A 25,332-nucleotide genomic window follows, 5' to 3' on the forward strand; every position below is an offset into this window, starting at 1 on the left:
TTCACTTTACTCCCACTGAAATTCATGGTCCCTAGCATATCCGATGATGCCGGAATGTTTATAAATGTAGAGTAGGTTCTGCTGAGATTTAGCAGTTAAATGAATTTGCACAGCTTGAATTACTATTCAGTATATGGTAGGTATTAGTGCTTAACAAAATTTGCATCATTCTCTTAAATAAGTACCTTCTATATGCTAATATCCATCGGAAGATTTCTGTAGAATTTCATTAATAAACAAAAAACTGTTATTGTTTCTATACACACACACATCCCATCACGTCACCCCACAGCCACAGGACAATCTTTGTTCAGCTATTTTTACATTTCTGGATCAGCATGTAAAAGATTAAAGAGCATTGACACTACAGGCCTCTGGATGGTTAGCAGTCCCAGTCCTATTCACTAGCTGACAAACCCAATGGTTTGGAACTCGAAGCACATGGCCAACCCAATAAAGATGAATTACAGTCACACCTTCTGTTTGGACTTTTGAAAAAAAAGCATTAAAGCATTTCAAAGGCAAGTAAGCTTAAAACAAAAACAATCTCCTCTTTCTCAGTAGAACTGGGAGCTACCAATATCAGTCTTGTTCAGAAATATCTGCTTAAGGACAGGGCAACTGTTATCTTAAAGGTCACAAAACAGAGCAGTTTTATTTGTGGGTATGTTTCTGTATTTTTCTTCATCCTTCTTATTGTCTTAATTAAAATCCACATAAATTGTCTGGAATTAATTAATTTCAAATACTCTACCACAGAAAAATGATGGCTTCTGGAAAAAGTCCAGTCCCTTTCTTTATTTGCCTTAAACAAGCAATACAAACAATTTGAGCTTTCTGTACAGGAATTATGGGTAAAATCCTGCCACATTCATGTTTTCTGGCTATTAAATCTCAGACTCTTTATCCAGACCTCTGTCCATGCCTGGAAGAATGAAGAGACACAAATTCCTTTTCCTTTTGGGGCAGGAGATGAACCCCTGTGCACACAACTATAGAGTGAAAATAGAGATCTAAAATGGAAAACATAAAATTTTGCACCTGATGAGGTTATCAAAACCATACAGTCTAAAGCAGTGATGGTGAACCTATGGCACACGTGTCACAGGTGGCATGCGAAGTCCTTTTTTCTGGCACACAACAAACCTTTTGAAGTGGCTGCAGCTGGCATTCCCCCTTTCTCTTCCTGTTCTGGGTCCTTTAACTTCCTGTCCATTCCCATGATTTCCCCTTTAACTTCCTGTCCAACCCTATGATTCCCCCTTTAACTTCCTGTCCATCCCCATGATTCCCCCTGAAACTGCCATTTCCTGTTCCGGTTCTGGTCTTCCAGACGGCACGGCAGCCACTGGTTTCTCCCCCACCCCCTCATTTTGGGCACTCCAGCCGAAAAAGGTTTACCTCCACCAAAGTACGGGATTAGAGATGGGGATATTTGTATCCATATACGAATACCCCCACACAGCTGGACTTAAGGTCCACTCACACATACAGTAGCAGCAGCTTTGCTCACCCTTCCCATTGCTCCTGATGCTCTGCTCTCTTCATACTTTCCTGGCCACTCCAGGCAGTGGGAGGGAGGACCAGTATCCCTTCATGGCTGTTGAGTTGCTAGCTGAGCAGGAAGAGAGTGGAGCTCCAGGAGCAATTGGAAGGATGAGCAAGGCCGCCACCTCTGCTGGACACATGAGTGGATGGACTGGCTGCAGGGGTTTGCCCCTCATTAAGTACAGCTGCGCAGGGAAGAGGAATTAATTGCAAGGTATACCAATACCCTCATTGCTATATGGGATCCATTTCAGGTGAGTGGGAGCAATCACTCCTGTTTCACAGCATGTCTAATGATTGCCAAAGGACAGCATTCTTGAAGCATGAAGTCTTTCTACAGATAGAATAATAGTTATAATCAAGGAAACATGGGCAAGTCAATTCAAAAGATTGTGTGTTTGACATGAGTTTGCTGTCATGATTATAAAAGAAAAAGATAATCACAACAAGAGCTCTTGAAAGGTAAGGGGAGGGACCACAGCTCACTGGCAGAGAGCTTTTCCTACATGACCAATCTAGAAAGGATGCCGCAGTCAATCCCATGCATCTCCAGGCAACAGAAAAAGCAGAGAATGGGGGGGGGGGAAGCCATCTATGTATATATGTATGTATGCATACATGTATTTTATGTTTAGACTACTCATTACTGAAACCTTTTCAGCAGTTTGTATTTATTGCACAAACATTTAAAACAATGCACTCATTATTTAAAAAAAATTATAGAGGCTGTACCAAGTTCTGTATTATATTCCTGTGGATATAAATCTTCTTCAATTTAAATAGATGCTTGAAATGCAAGATCAAAACATCAAAGCCCCGACAGTCCTTCTTCAGTTTGGAAAGGGAGAAAAGGCAGCTATGTATGATGGAGAAAAAGGAAGTGAACTAAGAGAGGCAGAGAACATTTAAAAGTTGCACAATTGTAGGTTGGGTTGTATCATGTATTAGTCTGTATCTCTGCTATCTCTGTAGAAAATGAATTATAAGTCATTTCCACTCAGTTGCCACATCATAGTGATTTTTTTAAAAAAATCATAATTATTTTTCTAGCACCCATATGTGCACACAATATTCCTGAATATGGATACTCAGTGTGGTGTAGTGGCTAGAGTAATGGATTAAGCCCCAGGAGGCCTGGCTTCAATTCCCCAGCTCTGCCATGGAAACTCACTGGGGGTAGAATTGGTAAAGGTAAAAAGGTTCCCCTTGACATTTTTAGTCCAGTCGTGTCCGACTCTAGGGGGCGGTGCTCATCCCGTTTTTCAAGCCATAGAGCCAGCGCTTGTCCGAAGACAGTTTCCGTAGTCATGTGACCAGTGTGACTAGGGAATGCTGTTTTACCTTCCCAACGAGATGGTACCTATTTATCTACTCGCATATACATGCTTTCGAACTGCTAGGTTGGCGAGGAGCTGGGACAAAGCGATGGGAGCTCACTCCATCACGTGGATTCAATCTTACGACTGCTGGTCTTCTGACCCTGGAGCACAGGATTCTGCGGTTTAGCCTGCAGTGCCACCACATCCCTAGAACTGGTAAAAGCATTCCTTAAATATCACAATAACTTTGAAAACCTGATTAAAGTTGCTGTAAGTCAGTTCTGACTTGTTGGCACATAACAACTTCCTTAATATACAGCAGTGGTTCTTAACCTTTGTTACTCGGATGCTTTTCAACTGCAACTCCCAGAAACCCCAGTCAGGACAGCTGGTGGTGAAGGCTTCTGGGAGTTGCAGTCCAAAACCCCTGAGTAACCCAAGGTTAAGAACCAGTGATATACAGTACACTGTAATGAACACCCTATAATGTTACCCTGTTGGAAACATTGTGCATATGATTTTTGAGCTATGAGTTACATTCAAAACTTTTCAGAAGACTGAGATCCAGAGAACAACTGTATTCTAATCTGTTTCTTAGTCCAGTAAGTCTGAATCTAGCTGGGTCTTTCTCTTAAAACAGAGGACAAATTAAACTCTTTCCCAACTCTTCCACACTGTGCCTCCTGCAAGAAGAGTCAGTCCATGTGGCCTTGAACAAGCTGCACAGTCCCAAAGTGCTCTCAGAAGAAGGAAATGGCAAACCACTTTTGAATATTCTCTACCTGGAAAATCCTGAAAAGGGTCACTAGAAATTAGAAATGACTTACTGGCACATTATTATTATTATTATTATTATTATTATTATTATTATTATTATTATTATTATTATTATTATTATTATTATTATTATTATTATTATTATTATTATTATTATCATTATCATTATCATTATCATTATCATTATCATTATTATTATTATTATTATTATTATTATTATTATTATTATTATTATTATTATTATTATTATTATTATTATTATTATTATTAATATGAGAAAATAGGCCCCATTTCATGGATCTCCATTATATTATAAGCTTTGGGATGAAGAATAAGACAGGATTTACTGGAGTTTAGAGAACATAGTGTGGCTTTCAGAACCTGGAGTCTGGCTGGCATCATGTCATCTGTCACTAAAATGTACAATAAATCCATATTTAAGCCACAACAAATCCAGCTTAAATTATAAACTAATAGGCAGCTTAATGATGAAATTCAATCTAGTGCACTCTTTTTAATAAATGCTATGAAGAAGGAAGATAAGATAAAAATGGAACATCCATAGGTATGATTTGGAGATTTTGTTGACCCACGCCTACACTTCGAACAAATATACAAATATTTTTTTGAGACATCTTAAGTACATGATCTTGCATAGATTCCGCTTCGAGGTTAGTAGAAAAGATACTTTTCCAGGTCTTCTTGATTTTGATGATGAGTTAGAAAGATATGTTGGCCTTGATAGTTCGTCAGTCACATTACAATTCTCTCTTCAGGAAACTCCACATAACAACATATAATCTTTTCACAAGCAAACCCAATATGAACTGTTTTCAGGGTAACCACATGAAAAATGTTCAGCAAGCCAATACCAGGGGGAAACCTACGGAGCTAGATGCTTACTGGAGCTGATGAGGGAGACTCCCCAGTGCCTTTCTTGCTCTCATCTCCACCTCAGATCTTATTTCATCTTATTATAAAAGCTGTGTAATGCAAGATATATGAACCAACAGAGAAGGAATTACCTATTTTCCTCTGCACAGATAAAAGGCTTAAGGGTGGCATGATAAGAGTCTTAAAATATTTAAAGAGTGCACCAAGGAAGATAGAGAAATGTTCTCTCTCTTTTTGCCACTTGATATAGAATAAATTTTAGATCACCTGAGGTTAAATATTAAGAATAGAGCCATATTTGATTGTCACCTTAAAATGTCATAGGTATTCTTTAATGGATACCCTTGGCTGGAAGCAGATGAAAAAAGTAAACGGTGAAGACCAAGGCCAGTCCCTCTGCTAACATGTTGAACTGTGGCAGTATTTTAATTTACAAAATACAGCTATTTTATACAGATACTACAGGTGAAAATCATTCTTAGGTGCTATCCTCTATTAAAGCAAAGTGTGCTGCTTATATACCACCCCATAGCACTTCAAGCACTCTCTGGGCGGTTTACAAGTTAGTTATGCAGGCTACACATCCACCCCCCAGCGAGCTGGGTACTCATTTTACCGACCTCGGAAGGATAGAAGGCTGAGTCAACCTTGAGCCGGCTACCTGGGATTGAACCCCAGGTCGTGAGCACAGTTTTGGCTGCAGTACAGTGGTTTAACCACTGCGCCAGGAGGCTCTTTAGTAGTCATTCAGCCATCCAGCATGTGCACAAGACTTAGGCTGCAGTTCCATGGTTATTATTTCATAACACTGCTACAAGTAGGTACACCTTCTCTTTAATAACTGTTTAATGGCAACTGCTTACATAAGAGGTACTCTGTTCAGATACACTCAATCTGCTCTGTATTGACTGAAAGGAGATTTTAAAAAATTGAATGTAGCTGCTTTTGTACATACTATGACATGCATATTTTGCATATGGTGCAGAATTCAGCGGCCAGACTTCTTACTGGGGTGAGGAAACATCATCATATCTCCCCCACTCTGGCTGCCTTACATTGGCTGCCCGTTTGGTTCCGCGTTGATTTCAAAGTTCTAATGCTTACGTATAAAGCCCTAAATGGTTTAGGGCCTCAATATCTGACAGAACCTCCCACCTAAATCTACTCATATCACTTGATCTAGCCAGGAGGTGAGGCTGAGGAGACTAATGCCAAGGGAGGCCCGGAAGGAAAAAACAAGAAGCCAGGCCTTCTCGGCAGTGGCTCCTCACCTTTGGAATAGCTTCCCTTCTGAGATTCGTATGGCCCCTTCGCAGGCCATTGTATTCAGGCTCAGAGATAAAGCCAGGAATACTTGCAAGTTAAGCATTTGCGTTTTCAGGGGGAGTGTAGCCCCATAAGCACAGGCTGAAACCCTATTCTGATCTGCCTTCAACTGACCAGGAAAATTGAATATGCTACAGTGGGATTTTTCATCCTTCTTCACCCCCCATCAACGACCGTAATAGTCAGAGGCAGAGCTTCTCAGAATAAAGATTCAGGCTAAAAATAAGAACTTGGAACACTGATTGTAAGTGTAATACAGTATGTTTATGGTTCCAAGGTCCTAAAGTAATTAGTTACTGTTACATTTCCATTTTTAAAGTAACCCTTTACCCAATCATTTCTCAAAAGTAACTTCAATAGTTTCTTGGAATTCTCTAAACTACGACTCAACAGCGGAAGACACAGCATGATTCATCACTTGATCATATGGTATTCCTCCTCCATTTAGTCTAGCCACACCTCCATAGCTATAAATGTATTTATTGGGGGAAAGAAGTAATTAGAAGTAAGTTGTCATCTGGAACTAGCTACTTCCACTCTCCACTAACAATTAGTGACGTCATAGATTTGTATATAAACGCCATTCAAGCCAGGGCCTCTGAACATACGCTGTAACTTGGTTCCAACTTGACAGCAGAGAACACATACACATGCCCCATAAAGATATAGTCTGAGCACTCATTCATATTCTTCAGTTGCATTACTAAGGCTGTGATTAATTTCAACTATGCACTGTGACAGAGATTAATGTGTTGTGTGTTCTGTGCTACGTTATCTGTGGACGGCAGAAGTTCTGTGAGCAAAGGTAGCATCTGACACAGTGAGACAAATCATGCTATGTAGGATACTCACTTCTAAACAAAATGATACAGTGAAATGATTTGGAGAAACAGTAGTTCTACAGGTGGTAGATTTATAAAATATTTGTTTCATTTTGTTTCATTTCTGTACTTCCTTTATCTGGATGAAAGGTAATGCACTCCTTATATTTCTAATGTCTCTAGACAGTATGACTGCAATCCTATATAAGCTTACCTTGAAAAAAGCCCTATCAAATAAATTTTGCTGTCTCCAACCTGAGCATCCAATTTTTGCAATGCTAATGGAACATAGTGGCTGAAATCCTGTTGCACAGTTTGGTGTGCACGGTGCAAAGCTGTCAGACTGGTTCAGAAAATCACAGCATGGAAGAAGTGCTGTCTGTTAATAGACTGGTTCAAACAACAGAGGAGGAGTGTCATAAGACCTTATGTTCACCCAGTGTCCTATCATGGACTTGACCAGAGATATACACACTGCAATCAATGGATTTGGTAGGGAACTGTGGACATATTGTAGCAAACACAGGAACTCAGCCAACATCGTTCCACAAGTACGTGATCTGAATCAGCTATGGATCTCCGGATCCACCTAAACAGAGAAGAGTGGTTGCTGTTTGTTGTAACCACTGACTAAAAACTGAAGTTGAAAGAATGTTTTAGGCAAATACAGCTCCAAACTGAACGAATGAAGTAAAAATCTTCATCATTATATTCTGTCTATTCTAGTAAAACCATTCCTTAAATACCTCACTTACCTTGAAAACTCTATTAGGTTTGCAGTATGTTAATTCTGACTTGATGGCACATAACAAAAACGGTCTATTTTAATCTAGCCTAGACTAATTGCCTAACTTGGCCTGGTCTAGCCTAGCCTAATATTTCTGTTTGGTCTCAACTTTCTGTTCTGATATTTTATATTGTTATGCTTCTCATGTGAACATCAGGATCATTTGCAGTGAGGCTGGATTTGTGTGGTCTGACTGAATTTCTTTCAAAGAAATAAAAACTCCTTAGACAAAATTCAGTTTGTTACATTTCATTTTGAAGAAAGCCATTATGTTTCTTGTGGTCTTAAAATTAGCCCACTCAGAATAGAAGAGTATAAGGCTGCCGAATGAGCTATGGGAGGCATCTCTTTTGATTGCTCTAAAAGAGTCTTTAAATGAATTCTAAGATTACACATGATGTACTAAAATAATTCCCAAGGTAAAAAGAAAGCAGGAAGGAGAAACTAGCAGACACACAATATTGTTCTTTTCCAATAAATTTGTAGATTGACTGTGAAATGCTGCAAATAATCACTTTCATCTTTTATCTTGTTCCATGGAATTAACTACTTGCAATTTACCACTGAACCTCACTAATTTTTCCATATTATTTCTTCTTCTTCTTCCCAACAGTGTAAATCAAACTCTCCTCTTTAAAATACTTGAATACTTTTAATTTTTCACACTACATATGTGATAATCTCCTTATTTACACTTTTCTTTACACTTAGATGCACTTGTCATCTTTCAATTGTTATTAATGGGCATCAGTAAGATCTGTACTTGTCACCTCCCAATGACTGAGTGTTAATGAATCTTAACTCTTAAAGATCTTTAGTGTTAAAACCATTACCATGGAGGATCTTTTTTATTTTTATTACTGTTCACATTGCCTCCTCCTCACATCTGTACTGCTGTCTCCCTATTGAGACTGTTCATGATGTGTATGAAGAACTGGGTTAAAAAGGTCAAGGTTCCCCTTGACAATTTTTGTCCAGTTGTGTTAGACTCTAGGGGGCGGTGCTCATCCCCATTTCCGAGCCAATCGGAAGACAATCTTCCGTGGTCACATGGCCAGTGCGACTTAGACATGGAACACTGTTACCTTCCCACCGAGGTGGTCCCTATTTATCTACTCGCATTTGCATGCTTTCGAACCGCTAGGTTGGCGGGAGCTGGGACAAGCGACGGGAGCTCACGCCGTTGCATGGATTCGATCTTACGACTGCTGGTCTTCTGACCCTGCAGCACAGGCTTTTGCGGTTTAACCCACAGCACCACTACGTCCCTTAAGAACTGGGTTACAATCCTTGAAAATATGCATGAAAAAGAATAATCAATCTTTACAGTGCCAAAAGATGTACATTTTTTTGGTTGTTGTGGGTTTTTCGGGCTCTTTGGCCTTGTTCTGAAGGTTGTTCTAGCTAACGTTTCGCCAGTCTCTGTGGCCGGCATCTTCAGAGGACAGCACTCTATGCTCTGGTAAATGCAGCTCTAAACTGAGCTGTACCTTTTTGGTTTTTTTGGCTGTACAGTGGGGTCTTGACTTATGAATGTCCCAACCTATGAACATTTCGAGTTACAAACAGCTCCCTTCGCAAAATTTTGCTTTGACTTGAGAATGGAGCTTTGATTTGCGAACGAAAAAGACATGGGGAAGGCGGGAAATTTGAACTTTCAGTTAACCCTTGGCCAGTGAAGAGGCTGCTTGTCTGCTACCTCACTCACCCCAGTGATTAGAGAGTGTGGATACAGAGAGAGACTTCAGACTGCCTACTGCCTGGTACTGCCTGATACTGTACTGTATGGACTATATATATATTTTTTGGCTTTGCTATTTTTTATTTTGGATTTTTGACTTCCTTTTTTAATACAGAAAGTCTGCCTGTTCTGGGTGAGTACACTGTATTTACTGTACAGGGGTTTTGCAGCGTGAGGTTGGGCTAGGTGGCTGGGGGGAGGTTATGTTTCTGTGCTCGCTGTTGGTTTACAGTTAGAAAACTTTGCAAAGGTCTGTTTGGCCGTTGGCCTCTAAAATGCATTTTAGTCTTTTGGTTTTAAAGTCAGAAAATGTTTTGCAAAGGTCTGGCTGGCTGTTGGGCTCTAAAGCTAAGTGACCTCTCTTTTGTTTTAAAAGGTGTTGGTGGGTTTAAAAAGTGCTTGGTTTGGTTTAAAATGTGTTTAAAGTTGCTTGGTTTAAATGTGTTGTAAAACGTGTGGGTTTAAAATGTGTGGCTTTAGCATGTATGGGTTTACTAAAATCTCTCTCCCTCCATTGTCTTCTCTCTCTGTCTTCTCTCTTTTTGTGCTTAAAAGCACAAACCTTTGTCTGAGGGGTCTGTGTGCCCCAGTGATGACCTTTTTTCTGTCCTTCCTCTTTCCCCCATTGTTTCCTCCCTCCCTCCCTCCTTTCCTGCCCTTTTTTTAAACCTAAGTTCATCTTAGGTTAAAAGAAGAAAAATTCTCCCCCTACTGGTAGAGGACGGATTAACTGGTTTTGCATTAGATCCTATGGGAACTAATGCTTCGACTTACAAACCATGCCTCAACATAAGAACAAAAAACAGCCAGAACAGATTTTAATCGTCATTCAATGCATTCCTATGGGAAATGCTGATTTGACTTATGAACGTTTTGACTTACAAACATCTTCTGGGATAGATTAAGTTTGTAAATCAAGGCACCACTGTATTCCTCAAAAAGTAATCTCATTCCCCATTTCCTGGTTTAACTCCTACTCATTCCCTCAGAGTTTTTGTTTTAATTTTTCACACTACAGATGTGATAATCTCCTTATTTACACATTTTTTCTGAAACTATATGTATGTATAATCATAAATTGGTCTTCAGTTTTTCCATATTATTTCTTCTCTCCACTGACTAAAATTTATTTTGATGTATTTTTTTCTATCCGGTTTTCCCAAAAATAAGACCTAACCTGAAAATAAGCCCTAATATGATTTTTCAGTATGTTTGTAATATAAGCCCTACCCCCGCAAAAAATAAGCCCCAGTTAAGTCAAACTCCACCCTCTACCTTTGTGCTGCAACTAGTACATGACATGACTGTAAAACAAAACATCCCCTGAAAATAAGCCCCAATGTGTTTTTTGGAGAAACAATTAACATAAGACCCTGTCTTGTTTTAAATGTATCCATGTAACTGTATACATTTTTTTTAAAAAAGTATTTTCACTCATTCCTGGTGAAAGGAAACCAAAATATGCATCCTGTGTTCATCAGTATTCTTGCAGACATTAATTGGATTAATTCATTTAATAATGATTAATGCAAAATTTTATTCCATCCCTACATTTTATTCAAACCTCACATCCCTGAAGTGTAAACATACAGTATGGATGATCTAACTAGTAAAGTTAACACTGCTCTTTCTCCTTCTAGAATCAATATATAAAATATCAACTTTTCTGTGCTATACATTTACTGTTACACAAAGCATTCTCAACAATATTTTATTTTCACCAAAGTCCCTTGCTGGGATACTGACTTTAAAGAAATCCTTCTAAGAAAGAAAATATGGACTTTTATGTTTCTTATTTTTCTTTCAACATCACTTTCTGTTTTCACTTTGGTTGAGAGTGGGGATTCCCAGGGCCAGCCAGGGATATATTATTAGTGTGTGACTAGGCAGCCAAATGGGAGCAGACTGGATCAGGTCAAACTGGGTCCATTAAAGTCATCAAGAGGTGCAGCATACCATTTCGTTTCAGGTCAGTAAACTACACTGTACCTCAAGCAACTCTGTTTGGGCCATCTTCCTTTAATAGAAAGAAAGAAAGAAAGAAAGAAAGAAAGAAAGAAAGAAAGAAAGAAAGAAAGAAAGACATTTCCCCTCCTTATCCCTTCCTGTCTCCTCCTCCTTGTAGAGAAGTTTTCAGTTTTTTTCCCTTTTATACTATGCTTTTTATAAATCATCAGTGTTTCCCTACAAGATTTTTTAAAGCTCTTTGTTTCCTCTCTCCCCCTCCTTGGAGGAGTAGAGAAAGCTAAGTCTGCTTAAACCATATGCCTTGGTTTGATTGCAGCAAACAGACATGCTGGAATAGAACCAAAACAGAGCTTTTCTACCAGCACCAAAAACAGTACCCCCTGACAGGGATTCAAAAATGTGTGGGTAGGCAAAGATCAGGCACATGCTGGTCCATGGCACATACATCACGTGGTTTCTGGGAAAAGGAGCAAACTAGCCCATCCCTAGAACAGACCAAACAGCAGGCAAATCCTCATCTAGTTGCACCCTTATTGTCCAAATTGCTGGAAAGGGAGTTGGTGATTTGTGAAGATGGGATAAAGATGACTTTATTTTTGGCTCTGATTAAAATCTGATCAGGAAAACAACTGTAATGTTCACCTTGTATTTGAGATGGGTATTATGGGTCACTGAAATGTATATTTGCAAACCCAGGAATTATGAACCTTTGGGAGACATCTGTGCTTATAACCGAAAACAAACTCACAGTGTCCCATGCCGGAAAATATCGAAGTACAGTATGGTTCTGCATTTCTAGGATCACTAGCTATCCACTGTCAGAAACAAACTAGATAAGGCACTCAGCTCAGCTCACATTTCAGAAGTGGAGTTCATTTCATGGTAAAAAGAAATCTGTTTTTCCTGACGTACACTTTTCTCAACATTGTATCTTGCAAATTAGCTTGCTAATTTAATGACTGAGACATAAACAATTGTTTACTTTCCAAGTGTGGTTGCTGAGGCAATCCATCTGCAGGAGGACAAACAGGCTATCAGCTTGTGAATTGAGTAACTCATCTTCTAGTCATGTCTTAGTTTAACTAAGAACCTGAATCCTTTATATGATGTATCTTAAATTTAGCAAACTTGATTATATTGCTCCTGGCTGCCTCACCCCCTCTCAACATCAACCACCTGGCCTAGGGGGAGAGAGAGCTTTCAGGCCGGAGCTGCCCCTGGGACCGCACCAGACCATCGTGCCTACACCCAGAAGGAGCCAAAGATCATCTGCCGGCCATAGCTCACTGTGTGAGAGGCAGTGAGTCTGTGGTTGGGCCCCTACTGGATCTCCCTCTGTGGTTACAGGCCTTGCGGCCTGCTGCTCCTGGCTGCCTCACCCCCTCTCAACATCAACCACCTGGCCTAGGGGGAGAGAGAGCTTTCAGGCCGGAGCTGCCCCTGGGACCGCACCAGACCATCGTGCCTACACCCAGAAGGAGCCAAAGACCATCTGCCGGCCATTAAGAGCCTCGTGGCGCAGTGGTTAAAACGCTGTACTGCAGCTAAAACTGTGCTCACGACCTGGGGTTCAAATCCCAGGTAGCCGGCTCAAGGTTGACTCAGCCTTCCATCCTTCCGAGGTCGGTAAAATGAGTACCCAGCTTGCTGGGGGGGCAATGTGTAGCCTTTATAATTAAAATTGTAAACCGCCCGGAGAGTGCTTGTAGCGCTATGGGGCGGTATATAAATCCAATAAATAAATAAATAAAATAAATAAATATTTATCCTGTTGTTCCTATTCAGTTCAGAAACCAAGTCTAGAAGATAAACATGTTGCAACTACTATTAATAATAATCATGTGGCTTCAAGTCGATTCTGATTCATGGAGAATCTTTTCAGGGTTTTCTAGCTAGAGAATACTGAGACGTGGTTTGCCATCCCTTCTTCTGACAGCATCCTGAGACTGTGCAGCTTACCAAAGGCCATAAGACACACCTTTCCATAAGACACACCAATTTTTTAGGAGAAGAAAACAGGAAAATATAATCTGTTTTCTTCACTCCATAAGACGCACAGACTCCCCCCCATTTTGTGGGGAAAAAGTGCGTCTTATGGTGCGAAAAATACGGTAACTCTTCTGGGTTGCACAGAGGGGAATTGAACCTCCCAACCTCTGGCTCCACAGACAGATGCCTAACTCACTGAGCCATGCAGCAAGCTAAGTTGCAACTAGTAAGGGCTTTTTTTCTCCCCATCATGGCAACGGGCAACTCAGAGTATAGATAGATATCTTGAGGCTATATGAACCATAGACTAGCAAAAAGAAAGACTGCTGTTTCATCAGAGAAATACAAATAAATCTACACTATAAATGGGAACAACCATAATTGCACATGCATTCTAGATCAGGTTGTAAAAATCCCATGTTGAATACTAGATGTTTTCCAATGTGTGCTAAGAAAATATGTTAAAGGCATGCCATATACAGCTCCAGCTAATGACTTTTTAGGGCAGGTGAAAAAGGAAATTCTTTATGGCAAAAATTGACATGTGTTTGACAAATAAGATTGACACCAACTCAAAACAGCTCCAGCTCAGCCTCCATAATTTCACAAACAATCAAGCAGAATGTTATAATCAACAGTGTCAAAAAAGGTGCTCAGATCAGGCAAAATTAAATGCTTGAAGAGGCCAAGTCAGACTACATTAATACATCATTATAAACTGTAACCATAGCAGGCAATATTCTGTAGTATGACTGGAAAATGAATTCTTAGCCTGTTATTTTTTTTCATTATTTCCCGCTAACCATTGCTGTCACTGAGAAACAGCCACTGTCTTCCAAGTTTAGTTCAAAAGTCATGACAAGTTGATGAACATAGATAAATACTGCACCTTTAGTACATTTATGCCATGACAGATACATCCAAGATATATTCTCAGAAATTACGAATCCCAGAACAGAAGCAAGTTCTCGGGACACTAAAGAGCAGATCACTGCTGTCGAAGAACACCATTAAAAAAGGGAAGCAGGCAGAAGTGAAAGAGAAAAATGAAAAATAGGTGATGCCATTCTGTACTGTCCTATGATCGCTGTAAATATGAAAATGAAGATCTCATTTGAATGACAACAGTGTTTCACAAGAACTGCCATTTCCACAAGGCTCAGGACACTGATAAATTGGCATTCTTTTTAAGCTTTTAAAAAATTCATTACCTTTTTCAACCAAGTGTATCAAAGCTTCTTCTCAGCCTAGGTAATGTATCTGTAATTTTCGAAGTCTGCCATCTCTATGCCAGTCTTTTACTAAAAGCTTTCATATGCTTGAGAGCATAGTTATGTCAAGGAGGTATGTGCATAAAATTAATCGGACAACCACAGACACTGTATCTGTATCAAGAACAAGATTCTCCTCTCAGGGCAGTCTGCCAGCCTATTCCTCAACTTCACGTGGAACTCTAACGACTGGTAGTTCGTTTGATTACATATAAATTGTGCTTTCATCTGCTCTCTGAATAATGCCATGGTGCATCTTAATGTGGGTGGTGAAGTGAGTTTTTTTAAAAAAATACTATCCACTCAGAATTGTTTTAGTGTAGGCCCTAAACTAAGTCTGTACAACTTGTGAAGCCAGCCAGGGATGGCAACCAATCAGTTTTGTAATTTTCCTGTTTTGCTCTATATGAAAAGAGAGAAAGAGAGAGAGAGAGAGAGAGAGAATTAGAGCAGTATTTTTGGGTCCAGATTTCTTTAGCAATTTGTTGGGCCAGAAACAGAAATGAATGCATTAATCTACACATAATTGGGTTTGTGTGCATTCTGTACCATTTTTCTGTATATTAACATTTAATACCACAGTTTTTAAAATGTTAATTTTAATTGCACACATTTCTCCCAAATCACAGATTTGTTTGTACACATTGCCTCATAAAATACACATTTTAGCATATACTTCTTGTGCTGAGATTTAAATGGCATAATTGAAAGTTGCATAAAATGGAAGGAAGTAGTACTGTGTCTTAATCTGTGTATTAGCCCAGGAAGTGCAAATATCATCAGTTCATTTGAAAATAAAGGACTTGTAAATATGTCCAACTTTCCTGGCAGGTGAGATGGTCCAAAAGAGCCCAGCCCCACTCTTTTCTTGAGAAATTTCCACAGCTGGATTAGGTTTGACATACCTGGCTATAGGACATTACTGAGTTCTTCACCCCACCACCTCCTTTTTCTCCTCCTCCTCATTTTCTTCTTCCTCTTTTCACTCAAAATACCCAGGCACCATGGCTTCCTAGGCCCCAGGGCCATAAAGCTTCTCTTCATGATAATTATGTCCCATCTCCCGGGAAATTCAGTGAGAATGCTGCAGAGAAAGATTGGTGGGGTTTCAGTTTTTGTAAAATAAATTATTGATCCTCCAGAAATGTTCCTCAAACACATTTATCACTGGATTTTTGGAATTCCAAATTACACGGTCTTGTCTCCTTACTGGAACTGTTGTATTAAACCCACTTTAGGATTTCAGGGCTCTGTATATAGTTTGTCCTAGGTTTTCAGTTACTTCAGTTTAATTTGTGTCTTATACCTTCCTGCACAATACCAAGTTGTGTTTACATTGATAACAGTGCAAAAAGTCCATTGTCATATTGAGTGTAAATGAAATCAAGGCTGTACCTGTAAGGTGATTGCGGACTGAGGGTGAACATGAACTGGAAGCTGTGGTAAACTATACACCAGTTCTGTAATTAACTGAACACATTTCCATAACAATATTTTGTTAACTGTACTGTATTCCTTTAATCCTATTCTCTTAATTCAGGATGGGAAAAACCAGTGCTTCCAGGAACATGAAGGGAATGAAACTAGAAAATCTCTCACCTACATATTTTGGCAAATGGTTTTAAAACAGACTGAAATTATATTCTCCCTCATCTGCACCAGCCAAATTCAATATGTATAGCTGCTCTCAGCCTGCAGAGATCCAGTTAAACCCTGTTAAAAATGAGGAACTCTGAACAAAAACAGATATGAATATGAACACTGTTAAACACATAGGGTTTTGAAGTCCTACTTTTAACATAAAAGAATTTTAAGTACTCGATTTGTGTTTAGAATCCTGTCATTTTTGGCTTGTTATTTTACATTTACCTTTACTTGTTATTTTACATTTACCTTGCTTGCAGACTTGGATGGAGAGCTGGCTGACAGTTTTGTAGGAATTTTCAGTAGATAGCTGTTCAAAACTCATTTTTGAACACTTTCAGTATTGCCTTTTCTAAACTTCCCTTAATTATTTGAAACCATATAAATACAAAATTTGCACATGTTGACATCATAATTTCCTTCCAGATTGCTTTCATACATGACAAAATTCTAGGGATTTTTAAGGAGAAGTTATGGCAGCCTGCTGCTTGTGAGATTAGGACACACTAAACCACCTCAACCTACCTCTTTCACACTACTAAAATGGTTATTTTTCTACTTGCTAATGGGTCAGAGAAAAGGACAAGCATTTTTGGTCAGCTCAACTTCACCTATGCAAATTAGTGACAAAATGTATTGAGTTTTAGTTGAGAACATTATTTTGGTTATTTGCTTTTAGTGAGCAGAGTAAGAAATGTGGAGACATCAATTCAATCTCCCCACTACCCCATCTTCAGACTGCCACTTTGTTAGTATAAAATAACTCTAGAAGCATTTAAAGTAGAAAAATGGCACTTTTACTTGCAGTTGCTGTCTATAATTACAGTCAGAAGGATGAAAGTAAAAAATGAGGAGAGTCAACATGTGGAAGACACACCATCCATACTGCCCACATGGTTGGAGATCAGGATCAGAGAGAGGCTAACAAAAGGAAGCAAAGCAAACAAATAAGAAAAGAACATCAGGATTTAGTAGAAAAAGCACCAGGACCCAGTCCAGAGCAAGACCACAGGAACACATTAGAAACAACTCCACAGCCCAAGCAGAGACCAATCAGCTAAAGCTTTGGGTCAAAACAGCAGCCAAGTAGAAGGATGATGTGAATCGTGACCAGACAGTCCAAGAGTTGAAGTCAGGTGGAACAGTATCAAGGCAGCAGAGTCCAGAGACACAAGGAGAGGCAAGGCAGGAACCACCAGGCAAGGCAGGAACAAGGAGGCAAAGCAGACAGATTAGGCAGGAATAACACCACAGCATGACCAAAGACCTTTGTTACTGAGGCAAGGTCTATAGGGAAAGCCTGTTCCCTTTGTTGCTGAGGCACAGGTCAGTAGGGAAAGCCTGTTCTCATATAACCCAGTCCTCAGATTCCACAGGTGGCATTCCTGAGGAGCTGGGCAACAGCTGCAGGGAAAGGGCCCAGTCCTGAAATCTCTAGAGCAGTTCTCCCCAGAGGGATGGGGCCGATCCTGCATGCACTAAGGTTGCATGGTTCTGGCATGGCCCCACTCCTGACAAAGAGGAGGTACAAGTCAGAGGTAGGGGAAAAGAACTTTAACAATACAGTGGACCCTTGACTTACAGACGGCTCAACTTACAGACTTTTTGAGTTACAGACTTCTCTGGCTGCAAAATTTAGGTTGGACTTGCAGCCTGAGAATCGACCTACAGACCAGAAAAAAACCAAAATGGAACAAAAATGGAACAAAAACGGCTGGTTACGGATTAATCGGTTTTCAATGCATTGTAGGTCAATGGAGACTCGACCTACATACTTTTCGACCTGCAGCTACCATTCCAATACAGATTAATTCTGTAAGTAGAGGGTCCACTGTAGGTTAGTGGGAAGGAGAGACTCCCTTTAGGGCCTCCCTCCCACTGATACCCAGTGTTACAAATAGACATGGGCATGAACCACCAAATCATGCCGGTTTGTTATTTGGACACAGAGGTGTTTGGTGGTTCCCAGCCCCGCCTCCTCTGGCAGATGCCCACTCAGAATCAGGGCCCTGGCCTCCCTGCTCTGCCTCCTCCAGGCACTGCCTCTGAGTGGGCACCCTCCAGAGGAGGTGGGAAGCGCTGAACACTTGTTTATCCAAAGGACAAACCAGCACAAAGTGCCAGTTCAGCAGTTCATATCTATCTCTAGTTACAAAGCATCCAAGGCTGTTATTATCTCAACAGTTTTTTAAAAATATGAAAACAGCTGCTTTGATTAAATTGTCTTCATATTAAAATACTGTGGAATGTAATATATAATGAAGACAAAGTTACAAGTCATCCCCCAAAAAAGCACGCATACTGTTTAAAAAAAAGGAACAAAAGCAACGAAGTGCTATTGACATTCAGCAGAGCATATTCCATACAAATACCTTGGAGCAAATTGTGGAACCTTCATATTATGAAGAGTCTCTTTTTAAAAGAAATGTTTCTACTCTATATCTAAAGGTTTATAGTTCTGCAGAAATTGATCACTTAAGGTTAGACTTGATTGTCTCAATCTAGCACCTAGCTATTTGTGTGGGCATCTTCTCTGAATCCTGAGCATTCACCCTCTTCCATACTTTACAAGCATTTTTATCCATTTATTTATTTTGTTTATGCATAAAGACACTTATATCTCATCCTTCTGCTGCTAACATTTAATCATCATGGCTAATACCAATCAAAACTGATAGCAAAAGACAGTAAAATTTCAAAGCAACAGACAGATGTACATATAAAACCTCAAATAAAATTGATTTCTTCTTCAGCAAATTTGTTAGCGTATCTCAATAGAATCCTTGGAGCATGACAATTGGGCATCCCTCTGTCTCTCCTTTTGCAGCGTAAGAGAGAACAATAGAGAGTAAATTGTATAGTATAGCATATCTCAATATAATAGAATATCAAATCCATGTACCTATCACTAAGTTTGTTCAGTGCTCAGCGTGCACCCTGTCTGTACTGTGAGTTCATAAGAGCAGTCTGCTTTTGGCAGTGGGTTATGGGACGTGGTGGCACTGCAGATTAAACCGCAGAAGCCTCTCTGCTGCAAGGTCAGAAGACCTTGAGTCGTAAGATCGAATCCACACGACAGAGTGAGCCCCCGTCGCTTGTCCCAGCTCCCGCCAACCTAGTGGTTCAAAAGCATGCAAAATGCGAGTAGATAAATAGGTACCACCATGGTGGGAAGGTAACAGCATTCCGTGTCTGCAGTGAGTTGAACACGACTGGACAAATTGTCAAGGGGAACCTTTACCTTTTACCTATGGGAAATAATTAGATATCCATGTTTATGGTAGAGATAGACTCAACAGACACAACCTGAACCATAATTAATGAATAGAGCTAGTGCACCACAGAAGATTGTCTTCAGACAAACACTAGCTCTATGTGATAAATATTCCTTGTTCTCTTTTATCTCCTTTCTTTCCTCCTTTTCCTCTGTCTCTTACTTTCCTTTCCTCTCTTCAACTTTTTGAAAAACATAAGTGAAACAGAAAATAGTTTAGTAAGATACCACAGCTCTCTCATTTTTACATTTTGGGGGGCCTCTTTCTCTTTATTTCCTCATCACTCATCTGTATCTCCTAGAAAGTAATAGTGAACTTACTGTCCAAGTACAGATGCTTATGTGGACCCCAAAATATATAAACAAAACCCTAAGAGGGACATCCAGTGCCCTCAAAAAGCCAAATGAAAACTCAGCATGCTCATTTCCCATAGAACACTGTTAATTGAATAGAGAATGGAAAATAGTGGGATACAGTTTGAATATCATAGATGCTTAGTGGCATAGAATTCCAAATGAAATCACCCTGCAAATGCTAGAAAATCATTTTGTAGGCTCCCTGTTGCAGAGTTATCGTACACGATTTGTAAAATCTGGCGCATGAATAAGTAGACACAAAATCCTTCCTTGGTGGAAATTGAGAGAGAGTCCAATTCTGCTGTGTTTTAAAGCCTTCTACATATGTCCAGTGTTGAAGATGGCAAAATTTTAAACTATATATCAACATCTGTGTTCTGTTTAGCAGTGGGATAAAAGGGGATTTTAAAAAATCTGTTCCTGAACACTACACACACACACAGCAGATGCTATTTGTTAAAAGATCCTCCTCATCCTCCTCTCTCTTCCTCTCTTCATGAGAATAAAAATTATTTATTCATACAAAAATGACATATGAATGTATTAATATGCATGCTCTAAAATATAATATCGCAACTTGCTACATTAAAATAATGCATCTTGAAGTTACAGAAATGTGACGTGCATTTTTAAATTTCCATATTTGGTATCCAAATTCTAAGTTTTAACATTTGAAGTGCTTTCCTCCTCCTCAGTGACATCAGAATGACATATGCCAGCTTTCTTAGAAATCAACTGTATTTGTTTTCTTACACTGGAAATAAAAAGGGGCCCTGTTTCATTTGGTTCAGATTCATAATAATGCCTCCTGTGGCAGTGGGAGGCAGAAAAATTGTGGCAGAGTGACCTCATGTCTAATGGTGACAAGCTCCTGCTGGCCAAAACAGAATGTAGGAGGCCAACTACTCTGGAGCCGCCCAGAGTAGACTTTGGTCTAGATGGGTGGGAGTATAAATTTAATAAAATAAATAAATAAAACTACAAAGTTGTGGCTGGTGCATTTTCATGCCTTTGTTGAAGGGGCGGCAGGAAATGCGGGGTGGGTGAGGGAATGGAAGGCTCTACATTCAGTGGATTCATGCCTTTCTCAGTCTGCCCCCAACATACTCCAAATGTGCCTCTTCCTCCTTGCTACTCTTGGAGTTCCAAGAATGGAAGAAGGGTAGGAGTGACCCCCAGATATGGAGACCTAGGGGATGGCATGGGGCCTATTTCTTTACCTATGGACCTCCTTTCCATGGGAGAACATGGGAAATATACTGTGGCCACCTTTAACAGAAGCCATTAGAAATATGATACTGGAGATTAAATTTAAAAATAATCTTTATGGACGTTTAGATTACTAAAAAAAACTTTGGTAAGAGCAGGATCTCTTGCTTTGTTCAAAACCACCGTATTGTGGGTTAGTTCTCTGAGATTTATCCTGTACTACATACTTTTTTTTTAAAAGGAAGAATGACATTTTTCTTGGTTGATCTGGTAAATTGCTTTCAAGGTCACAGAAACATTTAATCTCCACAAGATTACACCACTGGGACAACATCTAGACTTTTATATTTCCAGTTCGAAAGCTGCTCAAGCATGAAGTAGCATATTATTGCCAATTCAAGCATTTATTTTCATGTAACAATTTAAAAAGATAAACAAAACTACCAGCATATACCAAGGGTGAAATCTTAACGCTCCTGAAATCAGTGGGTACTTGGCACCACATTGAACAAAACTAAGATTTCATCTTACAAGTCCCAGTCTATTGGAGACATACATTAGTGATATTTATATCCCAGCAACCAAAGAAACGATGAAAGTTCATGGAGGGGCCCATCTATATTTATATTCATCTCTCTTTTTTTTAATATTACTGTATGTAGTTTCAATATCAATGTCTACATCAGAAAGCCATTAATGCATTTAATTAATTATGCATACATAAAACAAAGGTTTTATTGCAAGTGCCAGCCAGGATATATTTACCGTATTTTTCGCTCTATAAGACACACTTTCCCCCCACAAAACAGGGGGGTGGAAAGTCTGTGCATTTTATGGAGCGAAGAAAACAGATTATTTTTCCCTGTTTTCGTCTCCTAAAAATTTGGTGCGTCTTATGGAGAGGTGCGTCTTATGGAGCGAAAAATACGGTAGTTAATTATGCATGCAACCAGACAACAAGACTTTGGAAGCCTTTGGAAGTCAAGATGCATTTTGTCACTATTTGCTGTTTGTATTTAGCTTCTTAATTCCTTGAATTTATGAATTAATAGCTCACATCCACCACTCAGGTCCGGTACACCTTTAACACCAGAATAATCAATGAGGAGGTTAACCAGCAGGCGGAGCTCTATCATGTGGTCCAAACCCTCATTGATCCTGGTCAGCAAAGACCTCAGTTCACAAAGTATTTTGTGAACACTTTGCAGCTTTGTTTTGATATAAAATGGAGGCCATCTAACCAAACCTAGACTCCTCTGAAAGTTCAGTTGATTGATCTGGGATCACCAGCCCATTGCTCCCTCAGGTTTATTTGGATCAGTTCCAGCTTGTAATATCAGAAGACATGATCACAACACTGGGATGTTGCAAAAACCTCACCTCTGTACTTGATTCTTGCCAGCCCTGGTTATTGAAAACAGCCAATGAAGTTACAGTTGACTGGACAGTTAAGATCATAAATGTGTCACTGAATGCATTATACCCTCTCCTGTGAAAGAAACTATTATATGGCCAGTTGTAAAGTGTTCAGTGCTCCAGATGGAAGACCTGAAGAACTTCAGACTAGTCTCCAACATTCCTTTTATGGGGAAGCTGATTGAGCAGGTGGTGGCAGAACTGCCCCAGATGTTGCTAGAGGAGGAAGGTTGCCTCAATCCACTCCAATCCAGATTCAAGATGCACCATGGTACTGTGACAGTACTGGTTGCATTGCACGATGACCTATTAAGAGGGAGAAATTACCCTGTTGGTGCTCCTGGATCTCTCAAGGGTCTTTGATACAATCAACCACAGTATCCTGTTGGACAGGCTCTCAGGTGTAGGAGTTGGACGGCTGGCTTTAAGCTAGTTCCAGTCCTTTTTCAATGGCCTAATCCAGAAAGTTCAGCTTGGACCCTCAATTGTAGGGTGCAACAGTGGCTGGCTATCTCCCCAGTGCTTTTTAATATCTATGTAAGGCCACTGGGAAGCTCATCCAGAGATTTTGGGATGTGTTTTTGGCAGTGTAATAGAAAGATAAAGTCTTTATACATACCAGCCTGATGATAACAAACAATTTTGATGGCTAAAATGAAATTACCACTAGACGAGTGCTCATGATAAAGCAATCAGCTGTACTGTCACCAAAATACAATGTACAACTTAGAAACCTAGAATAATTTTGTTGTCTGGTCCCTATTTCCCAAAACCATGCTGGGATTCAGTCTTGCTCTATGATGTTCCATACTAATTTGATGTTCAGCCTTTATCTGCCTTCATTGGACAACGGGGAAATGTTCTTGAAATCAAGTTAAACAATTCACTAGCACACTAGTTTGTTTTTTAAAAAGTGGATTAAGAATTAAAATGGATTACCAAAATTGATTGTATACCCATGGTGGAATTTTTTGCTTGTTTTGGAACTTGGCTGCCTCAATGGTCATGGAGCCCTGTGATGTTCTTTCTGGCAGAAAATGGAAGGAAATGGGTTATGGCTCATTAAAAGTATGAGTGAAGCAGTGGTATAATCCAGGAGAAGGCAAGATCAAATGAAGAAAGTGGTGGTAAAGCATGTCTACTACAGCCATACAAAATACCAGAATAGTTGAATTAGCTTTCAACACTTTACTATTATAAACCTTGGGCTGTCACTTGTGGCAGTTCATCATTTTGTGTTTTTGTGCATTTCTTAAGCTCTGAAGTCCTAATCACTAATTGTTGCATGTGGATGCCACCTATTAAAGTTAATTGAATTTACAACTGAAAACAATGGGATAATAATCCTTTTAACTGGATAACAAACTACCCTGAGTTTGTAGATCACCAAATCTTTAAAGGGGGAATGTGAGAGATGAAAATATAGTGTTAATACAATCTTAGAGGCAGCAATATATTGATTTCATCCCCATCCCACTTCCTGTCAATCAGAATTTTTTGGAGATTCTTCAACTGAGGGCTCTGGAAGTTCACCAGTGCCCTAGATGTATCCTTGAAAGACTGATGCCTTAGACACCAATTTGTTCACATTGATTTACTGATTGTTGAAAAGTTTGTGGTTTCCCAAACCCTTTGGTTTCAATTTATTGGACTAGTATTGGTGAGGAACAAGAACTGGAATGTTTGGCTTCACACATGGTTCTTTTTTCAGTGCTTCTTCTTCAAACGGAATCCAGTAACCCTTCCTGTCAGTGCAAATACCTGCCACTTCTACGGGGCAATATCTGGCTCATATATACAGGACTGTGCCCATAGAGCCCTTCTGCTCTATGTTTGCAACAGAATACTGGACTTAGTAACTACCTGGATTTAAACTTGACATTTAGTTCAACATACATCTTTACTACATTGCTCCTGGAAAGCCCCTTCGTGAAGGGCAGGAATGTGGATATTGCCAGAATTGTCACTCCGCCAGTCGCGGAGCTCCCGCCCAGAGAACAGCATCACAGAATGATGACGCTGCTCTCAAGGAGGGGAGGACAGACAGAGACTTTAAGATGCAGCGTCCCTCTTGCCCAATCTCTTCTTCCATTGGCCGAGCAAGAGGGAAGCCGTGCTGCTCCAGTGAAAGCAGTTTCACTTCCCCTGTATGTGGCTGAGTGAGGAGCTGGCAGATTTTTGGGTTGCACATCGGTGCGGCCCATGGTTGTCCTTTCATACTTCTTTGGAGAAGGGGGAAGATTGGGGGAGCCTTCCCCTTTAGATTATTGTTGCTATTATTCTTGGTTGATGTGGTTTGTTGTTATATTTTTAAGCGGGAAAGGAGCTCTGAGCGGGACGGCAGAAGAATTTTTAAAATTTAGTTATCAATAATATTCAAATTTGGTTCCTTGAATTGAAAAATTTAAAAAAAAGGGCAGACCAAAAAAGATTAAATTAAATAATGAACTGGTAATATAGTAATTTGGTTTCTATGCTCCCTGTTGGGCTCTATCTACTAGTTGTAGCACTTTGTGTGTGTGTGTGTGTGTGTGTGTGTGAGTGTACACGCACGCACACACACAGTATGTCACAGAAGTGAGCGCACACACGCATGCACGTGCATGTGTGTGCGCACACACACACACACACACACACACACACACAGAGTATATCACAGAAGTGAGTACACCCCCTCACGAAACCACACCATAGGCGAAAAATTTCAGTGAGGATAGTTGCAGTTTCTAGATGGATTTAATGGAATTTCATTTTGGAGGGATGAGGTACACTTGGGACCTAAATTCCAAGTTCAGCCTGACACTTCTGAGTCAACTGGATACAGCATTTATTTTAGAGGCCGATGGTGTGCCAGCCTGTGGCTCATGGGGTGGCGTGACTCTGAAGTCCCACGGGACCTTACATTCTTGGAGTTTTTTCTGATATTGGGAGCCCTATGGCTATGGGCTGATATCTGGGCCAATTCTGCCATCACATTTTGGTGTGACAACA

General features: G+C 39.9%; 1 long non-coding RNA gene across 1 annotated transcript in view; it reads right to left on the minus strand.

Moving 5' to 3' along the window:
- LOC140707739 (uncharacterized) overlaps positions 1–17,995 on the minus strand; it is a 34,717-nt gene extending 16,722 nt beyond the window's left edge. The window contains exons 1-2 of the long non-coding RNA XR_013545709.1: positions 17,353–17,995; positions 15,347–15,525 (exon numbers count right to left, since the gene is read on the minus strand). This is a non-coding gene — a long non-coding RNA (uncharacterized LOC140707739). The remainder of the gene's footprint in view (positions 1–15,346; positions 15,526–17,352) is intronic.
- Positions 17,996–25,332: the final 7,337 nt, after the last annotated feature.

The sequence above is a fragment of the Pogona vitticeps genome, chromosome 5 (genome assembly GCF_051106095.1).
Source record: "Pogona vitticeps strain Pit_001003342236 chromosome 5, PviZW2.1, whole genome shotgun sequence".
In the NCBI taxonomy this organism is placed as follows: Eukaryota; Metazoa; Chordata; class Lepidosauria; order Squamata; family Agamidae; genus Pogona; species Pogona vitticeps.